At 44.4% G+C, this 10,942-nt stretch overlaps 2 long non-coding RNA genes across 2 annotated transcripts; both read right to left on the reverse strand.

Moving 5' to 3' along the window:
* Window positions 1-767: 767 nt before the first annotated feature.
* On the reverse strand, window positions 768-6,644 carry LOC119087025. The gene is made up of 2 exons (XR_005090450.1): window positions 3,154-6,644; window positions 768-1,613 (listed from the first exon to the last, which is right to left on the reverse strand). It is a non-coding gene; the product is annotated as an uncharacterized LOC119087025 (long non-coding RNA).
* A 733-nt stretch (window positions 6,645-7,377) lies between these two features.
* LOC119087054 lies at window positions 7,378-10,333 on the reverse strand. The gene is made up of 2 exons (XR_005090505.1): window positions 10,104-10,333; window positions 7,378-8,110 (listed from the first exon to the last, which is right to left on the reverse strand). It is a non-coding gene; the product is annotated as an uncharacterized LOC119087054 (long non-coding RNA).
* Between the last annotated feature and the right edge of the window lie 609 nt (window positions 10,334-10,942).

A 10,942-nucleotide genomic window follows, 5' to 3' on the forward strand; every position in this document is an offset into this window, starting at 1 on the left:
GTAACTGAGATGAATTTAATATCCTTTTCCTCCAGTATCTTTATCTTGAGTGCTGGCAGTACAAGCCTGATTTATGTGGTGCTAATGATCTATTGAGCCCAGGACTCTGCTAGACAAAAATGCTCTACCAACTGAGCTATGTCCTCAGTCCCCACATCTAGTTTTCTTGATAAAATCTAAGGATCTCTGAGTTCAGTGGCAGTTAAATGCCAGAATACCTGGTGGATATTCAATAAATAATCAATAAATGTTTTCCTCATCATAAATTGGCAGATGTTCAATGATTTTGAAACAGAAGTGGCTAGAGATGTGACTCTGTGGTAGAGCACTTGCCTAGCAAACACAAGGTCCTGAATTCAGTCATTAGCTTTACAAAACAGACACACCAGTTACCCAGGGTGTCAGCCTTCTCACAGCTGTGTTAGTACTTTCTGTTTTCTCCCTGTCTTCATGTCGGTGGTACAAATGTGTGTGTGGTTCATTTGGATTGTATTGATGTTGGAATTTTGACTTTCTGTTTGTTTAATTTGTAAATTTTTCATGTTTTGATAATTGTATTTTTTTTTTCTCGGAGCTGAGGACCGAACCCAGGGCCTAAATCCCCACCCCCTGATAATTGTATATTTTTTTTCATACACTTTTGCCCATTCAAAATGCCCTTCAGGCACAGTGTTGACCTTTGTTTAAGTCTAGTTCCTGGAGATTCTTAGAGAACATTAATGGAGATGCAAAAGTTGTATCTGTGTCTATATATGTTTCAGCCCTAAGGTTGAGATTTGTTGTGGAGCAGGTTGTATAGGTGTTAAGATAATGATCTTAGAATGGGAAGGAAAAAAAAGTTTGACAAGAGTGGTGTCCACGGTCTTTGAAAAACTAAAGCTGTGAGTACCTTTGCATTTGAAAATTATTTTTTCTAACATTGTTTGAGATGACATTGAAAACATTTTCAACGGACATATTACACATGTGCTTTGTAATTGAAGAGAAGCTTTTAAAAGAAATTGGTTGCTCACGTGTCACAGTGTTGAGTGGCATTCTGCTTACATGTCTGGAGGTCAAGTTGGTGTTGGTGGATTGATATGAAATTGAATCTCTGTGGTATTATCTTAAATTCTGTTCTGCTCTCTGGTTGGCTTCTGATCCCCCGATGGCTGGAGTGGGGACAGAGCTGAACTTGTTTTCCAGAGGGAACAAGGTGCTTTTGTTTAGAATCGGCTTGGGTTTGTTGGTTTGGTTCCTTTACCCTACCTGTTGGCAGCTCCGAGGAGGAGGAGGAGGAAGAGTTTCAGCTAACCTTAAGGGTTCTGGTCGATTAATAGAGTTTAGAAAACAAAACCTCTTTTCCTGGTGGAAATCCAAGCCTCTGGTGTCTGACAGGAATAGTCCTATGCCAGGTGTGGAAAAGATGTAAACATCCCACGCACAAGCCATCCACGGCCATTTGGTTTTATTTCATTTTGGTTGTGTTTGAAGCAGGGTCTCATTCATGAAGCTCAGGCTGGGCTTGAACTTTCAAGGTAGCCAAGGTTGGCGTTGAATTCATGGTTTTCCTGTCTCCACCTCCCTGTTTCTGGGATTGCAGATGTTGCCTTCATACCTGGTCTTCTGTGGTGCTGGAGATTGAACCCAGGGCTCTGTTAGTGCAAGGCAGGTACTGTACCAACTGAGCTACATCCCTGGGCTTCCTCCCCCCACTTTGAAGAGAAGGAAGTGAGTGCTGGGTTGGTGACCCCACCTGTGATCAGCATTTGGGAGGTGGAAGGAGGAGGTCAGCAGTTCAAGGCTGAGTTCAGAGTTGGTCTTGTCTACATTGTGAGTTCAGGGCCAGAGGGAGTTGTAGGAGACCCTGTCTCAGGGAGAGGGGGCAAGAGAGACAGGCTGTGGGAGCCCCTTGGTCTTTCTCATTTGCAGCACTTCCTTCTGAAGCCACACGGGGGCACCTTCAGCCCCTTCCATCGCGATCCTGAATTTCATTGTGAGAATGGGAATGGATGAAATTGTGTCTGTGGAACTTTCTAGAAATACTCAGTTGTACCCAGATAAGTATTTATGATGGTACATTTTCACTTAAAAACTTTAAAATGAAAGTATAAGGAAGAAAAAAATCACTACCTGTACTTTTTATACTTTTTTTTGAAACATGGTTTCTCTGTATAGTCCTGGCTGTCGTGGAACTTGCTCTGTGAACCAGGCTGAATTCACCTAGATCAGCCTGCCTGTCTTTCTCCCAAGTGCTGGGATCAAAGGTGTGTGCCACCACTACCCCCTGGCTATGTTTTATGTTTTTTTTATAGTTTCACCTGACCAACCTTTCTTTTGGTCACATCTTTCTATTCTAGAATGTACACATATTGGGCCTGTCCTTTAGGTTTTTTTTTTTTTTAAACTTTGTTTTAGGACTAGTAAGATCTATCTATATCTATATCTATAGATAGATAGATCTCCTAGAGAAATGCATTTTCATTTTGCTTTGTATTTGATCTTGTTGGCAGGCTAACATCATGTGATGCGTTATTCATGTGAAAAGTTGTGACGGTTCTCTGTTTTATGTTTATATGAACTAGCCGGGCCTTATTTCTTAGAAGGATGTTTCTGTATAGGTCAGAGCATGCATGTGACTTGCCCTGTATGGCTGTAGGCTCAAGGGGAAATGCTCCCTGTTTTCTTTATGGTACAGAGTGAAGGTCTGCAGTGACCCTTCTACCCCGTTTGCAAAACCCCAGTTATTGCTCTTTGAGTAAAGAGAAGTCTCAGAAGTGCTAGCCAGGGGTGCCCTAAGGAGAGGGATGTGACTTCGTTGTTTCTAGGGAACTTGCTGCTCAGATTTCATTTGCTGTCATGTTCATTAATAGAACAGTCGGCTTTTACCTCTTGAAGGAGGGCATTAATGGTTTTGAAAGATGCTAATCATCCCATATGCCTTGTGTGAATATCACTGTAGTGTTAAAACGCCTGGCTCAGGGCACCCATAGCAATAGAATTTACACATGCCTGAGATCCTATTCTGTTCTGGAAAGATCTGCTGTGACTCACTCAAATGACTAAAACAGCGGTTCATTTCTTTAATTGCTGGTTGGAACAGCTAATGCTGCCTTTGTGAGTCTGTGCTTTTACTCTGGGAAGCTATGTTGTGACTGAATGAAGACCTTTTACCTCTTTGAGATGGAGTCTATCTGCCTGTCTTGGTCCAAGCAGAAATCTCTGGGTCTCTGGGCTCTCCTTGGGAGGTAGAGGATCATGGGTACTCCTTAGCAACAGGGAAACTGAAAAGAAAAGAAGGTAGAGGACGGAAATCCAGCCACACTGGACAGAGGTGCCGTGGAGCTGATGCTTAGAAGAGGGCGGGCAGCATGTGCTTCCGGTCCTGTTCACCCCGGGGCAGTGAGCAGTGGGAGAGAGCATGGGCGGGCAGCTCCTCAGCCCGGGGTTGGCAGTGCTGCCCCACTCCTACATAGGACGCCAGTCTGACTGGGCTGGCCTCGCGAGAGGGAGGAGTGAGACCACCATGCCAGGGAGAGAAGGACTCAGGATCTAGGGGAGTTCAGAAACAGTGACACTTGCGACTTGTCTTCTCTCCTTACTTCATGTAGCCTTTTAGAATTTTGGCCAGAAAGTCTCCTGCCATTGGACTCAATTGAGAAACCTGTCTAAATAGTACTAAATAGAGTACCACCTATTGACCCAAAGTGAAAGCCAGCTTCTGTGTTGTGGAGACATTAGGAGCTGACCTTGGTTTCTGTCTTTTACAGAAGATTGTCTCATTTAGTAACCTTTAGGTGATGTGGTGTTGTCGTGTGGCAGCTGAAGGTAATGGAAGCTTCAAAAGCTTAAGTAACTTGCCCTAATGTTATTCACTGAGCAGAGGTACAGAGGCAGGATTTGAACTCGGGTCCAAGAAGTTAAGGCTGAGCTCTATTGCCAAATCTAGAAATTCTATGACAAATAATGTACTTATGGTAAAAATGTACTTTCAGGCCCCTTTGCTCCGCCTCTGCAGGAAAGACTTTAATTCCATAACACGGGGGAGCCAGAACAAACATGTCTTACCCCTTCATAGTTCAGCACTTAAGGTAGTATCATTTTCTTGCCTGTGATCAATGAATGAGATTTAGTAAGTGAAATTACATACAGTTAGTTCTTAATTTATGCCACCAAATCTTCACCGAATCTTGTATTTGGCAGTAATGTAGATAATTAAGTAGTTAATGAAACCACAAAATAAAGTGTCTGGTGAAAGCCCGTTGGACCAGAATCAATGTGAAATAACTGATAATTAGGTAATGACAATACTTAATTGTATAATAATAGAAGGGAGGTTTTGTTCTGTTTTAAACACTGCAGTTCCAAATATTTCACTTGTGGAACTACACAAAACGCACGTGCTTTGTAAACTTGCCAGAGAAGGTAGGGCTGTCAAGAGAATCATAAGTTCTCTTCCCAGGTCGGCGAGAGAAACTAGTTTGGGAACCACAGAGGTGAGGCTGACCCTCAAAAGGGATTGTGGCCTTGGGGTTCAGAAGGAAAGCCAAGGAAGCCCAGCTGGGGATTTGGCTGAATGCTGTAGCTATAGTGGACCCCCAAACTGTTCAAAAAGAGCATCCTACTGGAGAGCGGGACCCTCGGGACTGTGGCTGAGGCTGATGTTTCTTCCTAGTAGAGGGGGAGTCAGCCTGGTCTGAGATAGGATCCCTGCTCTGTGGACCAGGATCCTGCCTTGTCGGCTAAGGGTGGGTATGCGGCTGGGCTTTGTACTGGATCTTCATTTACAACAAGGAAGTCAAGCAAGAAAGGGGGCACTCCAGCCCTCACTCACCAGCAAGGAGTGGCTTCTTCTCATCTGCTGATGAGCTGAGTGGGACCATGTTGTTGGGTGCTCTGAGGGAAGCCAAAAATCTAGGTTTATTTGAATCCTACTTAATTGTGAACTGTGGTAACTCACCACTTTATTTAAAAAAAAACAAGATATAGTAAAACATCAGTCTGTGATGTCCACCAAGTAACAGTTATTTCTGCCTCTATCTTTCCTAGTCTTGCTCACTTGACCTCTGAAGTTTGGTTGCTGCCTACCCTCTTAATGGGGCCCTTCCTACTCCTTAATCCATAAGTCTATTATGTGTACTTCTGTCTTAATTCAGGCTACTGGCACCCACTTCTGTGAGTTAACCCCCATTGTACCCTAATCTAGACGGTTCTGAACTTGGATTATCAGCCTAGGCAGTATCTGCTGGACAGCAGGGTGGATTTAGATCCGGTGTAGTGAGATGAAAAGAACCTGTACAGGGGAGTTTTCAGAAGAAAATAGAGCGGGGAAAATGGTGCCATAGGCTCATTTCAGGGGAAATCAAACACCATGACATCCCAGAGAAAGGGTGGCTTTCCTGAACAGAGCGAAGGCAACTTTCCCTTGCAGGGACATTTCCCCCTCCTGCCCACAGCCTTGGCATGCTACCACATTTCCAGCCTTTGAACAACTTCATTTTATAATTGTAATAAGTTTTCATATAAACATTTAGAAAATAATGAATAACCTACAATTCCACTACTCAAATGAAATTATTTTACATTTTGTTGTCTTAGTGTGTTTGTATGCATATGCATTTTAAACAACTGTGGGGTCAATCATTGTACATTAATTATAATTTTATAATCTTTTATTTAGCAGTATATTGTGATTTATTTATTATTTTTCTTTCTGAATAGAAGGCTAATAATCTGCTTCAGGGAAGCTGTGAAAATAAGAATTGCTAGTAACCACCCTGCCTGAAGCCAGCCTCTGCTGGTTCTGTGCCTACATCCTGCTCCTTCCTTGCTCTGATGTGCTGGAAGCACACTGTGCCTGGCTGGTTGTTCCTAGTTGGAGCTTTAGATTGCCCTGAAAAGGGTTTTCACTGCTGTAAATAACATTTTACTAGATTTCTTTATATCAAAGTTTTAATGTAGTTTTCTTTTTGTAGGATAAATTCACCTGGGGTTGCCAAGGCAGAAAATTGCTTCCCCAGTTTGCTCAAAAAAAAAGCTAGGCTAATGTACATTTCCATGAATAAGTGGGGTTTTTTGTTTGTTTGTTTGTTTGTTTGTTTTTGCCATACCTTTGGTAGTTTTAGAAGGCTGATTTTTTTTTTTAAAGATTCATTTTATTTTTAGTTAGGTCTGTCTGTCTGTCTGTCTGAATCTGTGCATGTAAGTGTTGGTGCCCTAGGAGGCCAGAGCTGGAGTGAGCTGCTAGATAGGAATGCTGGGAACTAAACGCAATCCTCTGCAAGAGCAGCTCATGCTGTTAGCCTTTGAGCTCGCTCTCCAGCCCTAGAAGGCTATTTTTAAAAAATTCTTCATCAATTGATGGGCCAAAAAAATTGTTCCATTGTTTGAATTTCATTTTGGGACTGACAAGGTCTCTTCAGCTACGCATGTGCTATTATTTCATGCATGTACTACTTTAAATCTAGATTTTTGTCTTTATTGAAAACTACAAATTCCCATTGTAAGACTTCCTTCCATTTTATCATTTCTTCCCCACCTTTAATGATGATTTTATTTTTACAGTTAGGAATGTCTAGAGATAATCAAATCCATCACACTGGGCCTTTATATTTGTGTTTTTTGTTTTTTGTTTTTTTGGGGTTTTTTTGTTTGTTTTTTTTTGAGACAGGGTTTCTCTGTGTAGCTTTGCACCTGTCCTGGAGCTCACTTGGTAGCCCAGGCTGGCCTCGAACTCACAGAGATCCGCCTGGTTCTGCCTCCCGAGTGCTGGGATTAAAGGCGTGCGCCACCACCACCCGGCCCTTTATATTTGTTTTATTTGCTTTTGTGAGTAGAAAACTCCATTGTTCTGGAGTAGAAAATGATTACCTATTTTTCATTATAGCTTGTTTTATTTTCACTTTTTTCATACAACACTTAGCAATTTATAGGTATCCATTTTAAGGATCTGTTTGACAATGGTGCAGTTATTACAGATTGGCTTCAGAAATGGCCAATAAAGCCCCATCTAAGATCACTAGTGGGGACAGGAAGCAGGGCCGTCTAGGGAATAGAGATGTATACTATATTCTCTCACCTGACCCCACCCCAACCTGGAAGTAGAAACTCAAGCTAGCTTGTGGCCACTAAGCTCTGCAGAGTGGCTCCAGAACTGCCTAGTGGATACTTGATCCCACTGCCTGCCTCTTGGGTATGACTTGGATGGGACCTTTCACAGGCACTGACTGCCATCCAGCCCTCTGCCTTGAGAGGAGTTCCTATCTCCCAACACATCTCCACACCCGAGTGATCCAGCTGGCTCTTGACTCACATTGCACGACTCCACCTCTCTTTACTCATAACTCTGCCCAGCCCCACTCCCTTGACCTGAATTAATCGACTCCCAGGAAGCCACATCTTTTTTCCTTCAAAGGAATATCTGAAGTCCTCCTGCTTCTATGCCTTTCCAGTGGATCAGCTTGTTCCAGCCCCTGGCACCCACAGCTCCAACTCTAGACAAGACAGCAAGGCTTGCCCCTGGCCTCTCAAAGAAAAAGCCTAGTATGAAGCTCCTCCTTTCTTGTTTCTGAACTGCATTTCTTTCTTTATTACTCAGTGTTCACACCCAGGGTGGGTGCCTGGATAAAAGTCTACCCTTTTCTCCTGTCACCTTCCCAGGCCCAGTTAGAGGTTCCCCCAAGGCATTCTCACTCACGGACTAACCTGTGTTCGGAGCAGCACTAGGCAAAGTTAATGATTATCTGTTTCTAGCAATGGTGTGTGCACATGCGTGTGTGCTTTCTTCCCTTGTTCACTCACTTCCGGGAGACTGGGCAGGGACTCTGGACCCCATACAGATGGTACTTGCCCAGATTAGACTGGCAGACAGAGAAGGTGATCAGGCCACTTCACAACTTGACAGCTTGGTGACCTTTGATAAGATAGATACCTTTTCTTGGGCTCTTAGACCCTGCAATCACAACTCTTCAGCTGTGACATTCAGTGAGGCCGTGCTGGGAGGAAGTACTTTAGGCAGAAGAAGAAACTCAACCGTACCTGTTTGGTGGGTGCTGAGAAGTGGGAAGGAGAAGTACAGACTCCTGGGGAACCCACTTCATTGATGACTGGTCAGAAACCTTGCAGGGTACACCTGTCAGGAATTTAGAATTATCTTGATGGCTTTGTTAAGACTTGGGTTCAAGAGGCAGGCAGATCCCTGAATTTGAGGCCAGCCTGGTCTGGAGTGAGTTCTAGGACTACACAGAGAAACCTTGTCTCGAAAACAAAACAAAGACTTGGGTTCAGTGTTGTCCAGCTCTAAGTGCCCTCACTTTCTTTGATGATTTGATTTGTTTTGGAGATGGAGTCATTCTGTAGCTCAAGCAGGCTTTGAAATTGGGAAACCATCTCTCTGCTTGAGGTTGTAGGTGAGCCACCATGCCTGACTGCTTTTTTTGTTTTATCGAGCTAGCATTTCTTTGTGTAGCCCTGGCTGTCCTGGAACTTGCTCTGTAGCCCAGGCTGGCCTCGAACTCACTGAGATCCACCTGCCTCTGCCTCCTGAGTCCTGGGATTAAAGGTACGTGCCAACACCGCCTGGCTACTGGTTTCTTTTTATGTTTTTGGAGAAATTAAGACCTGGGAGCCTGACTTAGTATTTCATAGCCTTTCGGTGCCTGGTGTCCCTGTGTTATCCCTTGCTGCATCCAGTATGGGAGAGGAAAATGAACCCTGCCCAGTAGGAATGGAGTGGTCAATGCCACCTTCTCACTTCCTACACCACTCCGCTTACCAAAGATTACCTGACCTTGCCTGTAGATTCTTAGCCAGTTGTCTAGCACGTGCTTGTTAAATGAGCATTACCTGGTGTGTCCCTGGACATAGCTGTTTGATGTCCTCTATCTTATAGCTGGCTGTTTCCCTTCTTGTGTTAATTATGACTGGTGAAAGGTTACCTAAAGCCACTAGTAAAAAGGTACCAGGTCAAGGCTGAAAGGTTGGGGCATCTCCTCGGATCCACTGTGAATATCCGTATATTTAGCTCCATACTCTTTCCCACATCTTATTGTTTGGAAGTGTTCAGGGAAGTGATTTCACATAGTACTTGGAGCTGTCAATGTATGACTCTGTAGGGATGAATGGCGAGAAGATAGAAAGTAGACGTGGAAGGAGTGTGCACTGTGGGGTGTGGATTAGATATTGAGGTGCACAAGACAAGAGGAAGAAGTTTGAAAAAGTGCACAGTGGTGGAAGATCCCGTTGCCCTCCTGATCCAGACATCCTCAGCACCCGGAAGCCATAACAGGACTTGAAGAATAAGTATTAGGAGATGGCTGGCTCTGGCATCATTCTCCAAACCTGCTAAGCTTTTGCTGAAACATCAAAAAGACTCTTTCTCTTGAATGAATGTGCTCGCCAACTTATACCCTGGCTCCACCCATTAAAACAGGAAACTGAAACATGTTAAAACAGCCCTCCCATTCATTTCTCTCTACGTGCCTCCTTATAGGTGTCTCTCACTCCCACTGTCCACTCCTGAACTTCAAGAAACATTGCTTGATGAGAAATTCTGGTGGTCACTTTTAGGCTCCTAAAGGCAACAAGCCCAGCAAAAGCCTTTCTAAATCCTTGCTTCTCCTAACATCCCCTGGCTGCTGTCCCCATGTGACCCAAATAAAACGTCATGTGAAGCCTGTAAGGCTGTTTGTTTTAAGTAGCAAGCATCTCCACTAAGCTCTGGAGCAGATGGGGTATTGGGGGCAAGGGAAAGGCCAGCCATCAAGTCTGCATTGACCCCACTTTCGCTTCCTCTACCCTGAGAAGAGAGGTGCTTTCAGAATACTGCTCAGAAGAGTAATTTTGTCACAGAACTGGCCCCTCACAAGAGGAGAAGCACTGGGCTTTGACCAGTAGAAAAGTCCAGGTGTTGGGCCAGGACAAGTGGCAGTCTTGAGTGAAGGCTATGGAGCTGGCTCCATGCAAAAATGGTAGTGCCATCTCAGGCCTCCCACCACCTGCATCTGTATCATCGCCGTTTTCTGTAGTAGGTCAGGCCCAGCCACACCCAAAGCAAGTAGCTGACACCAGGGAGGGGAACCGGGTTAGAGCTAGCACCCCTATAGTCTTAGGAAAAGGCTACTTACCCTGCAGAGGACTGGGCTTTCATGGTTTACTCCAGTTTCATGAAGTCGGTGACACCAGACGTTTGTGGAAGGGCGATTCATGCTCAGTTCCACATACTACACAGTTCAACATACCAACATCAAAGCTCCATTCAGCTGTACAGGGAGTCCCTCTAGGATAACCGTAAGGGGAAGACAGACCCTTAAGCCTCTTTTGTTCTGTGATCCTGGCCATTGTGGCAGCCCTTGAAGCAGGTACATACATACATACATACATACATACATACATACATACACATACATACACTTAAGGGCACGGTGTGGGTGGGTTGGGCTGTCAAGGTGGCCTGCCTCTAAGGTCTCAAAGGCCTGCTTTCGGTGTTGTGTGGTGGAGCCCGAGATCCTGAAAGCACTGGTATGTCTCCACTCTCCCTGCACTGGTTTATCAAAGAGTTTGAGACAATGACAGGAAAGTGTTTATGCCTAGCACTGGGACAACAGAATTGGATCATCTCCATGGTGCCCATAATAGTTCTGTGCTTTTCAATGTTAATGGAGATTGTGTGGCTTCCACCAAAGAACCCAAACAGTGTGGTTGGGTTTTAGGTATAGGACGTTTTTGTTGTCCTCATCAGACCCCTCTCTGCACAGTAGTTTAATACTCCTTCACTCTTTGCGGGGCGTGGGGTACAGGACGAGGTGGTGGTGAGAGAAGTCTGGCCTCAGACCTGACTTGGACGAGTTAGTTGCTCACGGCACAAGGAGCAGTTGGAATCGTCCCTTTTCTTGGGCCTCAGTTTTCTTATCTGTGAAGTGCAATGATTTGGGCAAGCTGACTTAAAAGATCTTTCTGATTGTAC

This window comes from Peromyscus leucopus, chromosome 8b, assembly GCF_004664715.2.
Source record: "Peromyscus leucopus breed LL Stock chromosome 8b, UCI_PerLeu_2.1, whole genome shotgun sequence".
Classification (NCBI taxonomy): Eukaryota; Metazoa; Chordata; class Mammalia; order Rodentia; family Cricetidae; genus Peromyscus; species Peromyscus leucopus.